Source organism: Lethenteron reissneri, unplaced genomic scaffold, assembly GCF_015708825.2.
Source record: "Lethenteron reissneri isolate LAM-NWPU_2019-01 unplaced genomic scaffold, ASM1570882v1 scaffold_1866, whole genome shotgun sequence".
In the NCBI taxonomy this organism is placed as follows: domain Eukaryota; kingdom Metazoa; phylum Chordata; class Hyperoartia; order Petromyzontiformes; family Petromyzontidae; genus Lethenteron; species Lethenteron reissneri.
In genome coordinates, this window is record NW_026891626.1 from 83,550 (window position 1) to 86,472 (window position 2,923).

Sequence of the window (2,923 nt, forward strand, 5' to 3'; positions counted from 1 at the left end):
CAACACAACTACACCAAACACAGCCAACACAATTACACCAAACACAGCCAACACAACCACACCAAACACCAGCCAACACAACCACACCAAACACAGCCAGCACAACTACACCAACACAGCCAAACCAATTACACCAAACACAGCCAACACAACTACACCCAAACACAGCCAACACAACCACACCAAACACAGCCAACACAACCACACCCAACACAGCCAACACAACCACACCAACACAGCCAACACAATTACACCAAACACAGCCAACACAATTACACCAAACACAGCCAACACAATTTACACCAAACACAGCCCCACACAATTAACCAAACATCAGCAACACAATCTACAACAACAAGCCAACACAATTACACCAACACAGCCAACACAATTACACCAAACCACAGCCAACACAACTACACCAAACACAGCCAACACAATTACACCAAACACAGCCAACACAATTACACCAAACACAGCCAACACAACCACACCAAACACAGCCAACACAATTACACCAACACAGCAAACCACCAATTACACCAAACACAGCCAACACAACAACCACACCGACTACAACCAACACAACAACCACACTGAACCGAACCAACGTAACGACACCGAACACAGCTAACGCCAGTAACCACACCGATCGCAACACACACAACAGCCACAACCAACACAACAGCCACCACACGCCAACAGTGGAACGACGCACATGGCCGGCGGACCGATTCAACACCACGGACGACATCGACGGCAGCGCCAGCAAGCACAGCATCGCCACTGGGGCCAGGTGTGAGAGCGTTCTGTCGGCATGCACGTGTAGTGTTGTAAAGGACGGACTTGTAAACTTCTTTATGGCATTACACTGTTTATTGTCTTGACGATGCTAAATAAAATAAAAGTGCCACGACTTGCGCAGAGCAACTTGGATTTAAGCGAGGGTGATTTGCGCAGCATCAACCTCACTCTCTCGACAGTGGCAAGACGTCGTCAAGACGACTGGAGATGGTCCTGGTTGCAGTGGACGGTCCAAGACCGTTTTGGTGGAATTTCCTCCACCAGGGGTTCCACACGCCCAGGCTCAGACTAGCCGAGTTGCCGGGTTAGTTAACCGTCGCCCGGGGTTCGGTGTTGGGCAGCTGCTGACTGTACCGACCTCACCAGGGATGTTGAGCCTGGTGTGTTGTCTACGGTAGCAGCTAGAGGGCCGGGCCAGATGGAACAAGCCTGAGGCACAACTAGGTGTCTTAATACACAGTCCCTATCACACAAAGGGGTGTATGGTCCCCTCACCCGTTACCCTGAGGAGGTACAGACTCCGGACCTTGCAGGCTGTCTACTCTCCTGCTCTCCCAGCATCCTCTGGCTGGACCGAGGGGCTCTCTCCCCGACCACTGGTTACTCTGAGCCCTAGCCCTGATAAGGGCTGGAGGGCTTGGTCAGGGTCCTAGATTGTCTTCGCGTCGACTTGGGTCTTGGTAGCAGAACTGTCCAAGAGCTCTCAGCGCTCCGGCTTTTATACCTGTTCGTGGCCGGGTTGACCAATCCCGGCCACCTTGTGGGACCCTCCGATTGGTCCTTTCCAATCTGGCGTTTGGATCCTGACAGTTTGATTGAGCGCGAAAACCTTGTTACGATCCGTTTCTCTCACAGCTTGCGAAACAGCGGGTAGTTATCACCACTACACATGTGTGACGGGCTCAATTCAGCGCGCGCATCTTCTCCAGGGGGCAACACGTTATTTCAACACCAGTAGCTCAAACGTTAACAATGATAATGACCTGGGGTGGTGACCACCCCGGCTAACTATACACTGACTCTATCCTATAGCGATATCTTTTATGACGCTACATCACCCCCCCCCCCCCCGCCCTTTGTAAAAATACAGCCGTCCTGGCTGCAGAGGTCGCAACCGGGTACCCGATACCCGTACCCTACCCGATACCCGGCTACCCGTACCCGGCCGGGTAGGGTACAGGTAGCTGTTTGCGACCCTGGTGCGGCCGGGTACGAGTACGGGTAAGAATCAAAACCCGTTTGCGACCTCTGCCTGGCTGTCAACAGCCCATAACCAAATACTCTTTGGTTCTTTCGGTAAAGTCACGTATAAAGAAAATAAAAATTAAATTAAATACTAGCATACGACGTTTCGATTGCAGCACAAGCAATAATCATCAGGTATAAATGAAATAGAAACAAAAATCTAGTATACTTAGAAATGTAATGTAATACAACAGAGAGTCGGATAACACAACAGTCAACACCCTAACCTGGTTGATTACGTTCTTCCTGAGGAATGCTACATTTGAGAGAGAGATAAAACACAGAACCAGAGACATATAGACAGACATTTAAGTAGAGACAGATATCACAGAGATACATAGAGAGAGACACACCATACATCGGCACACAGAGAAATAGTTTGCCCCGCAACAAATGTAACAAGAATATTTAACCGGCGACAGAATCATAAATACCGTATAGACAGATTCCGAGGGGGGGACGGGGGGAGAGAGAGAAGGAACAAAAATAACAAGAACAGAACAACAAACAAACCACCGACGGTGCAGGAATGAGCAGCGTGGTTGGGGCGAGTCATTTAAATTGGGGAGTCTTAGAACGAGTCCGTGATGCCGGCCCTCCTGGGGAGGCAGGCATGGGCTCCCTGGAGGTCCCGGGGAAGCCTGTCGATGGTCTGAAGGGCGCGGCCCAGAGGTCGCAACCGGGTACCCGATACCTGTACCCTACCCGATACCCGGCTACCCGTACCCGGCCGGGTAAGGGTACGGGTACCCGTTTGCGACCCTGGTGCGGCCGGGTACGGTAGACCGTGAGTAACCGTTTGTCACTCATTTCCCAACGTCTTGTCTCTTCTCACAATTCAAGTTCCTAGAATCAACCCACCCGCGCCTGCAAC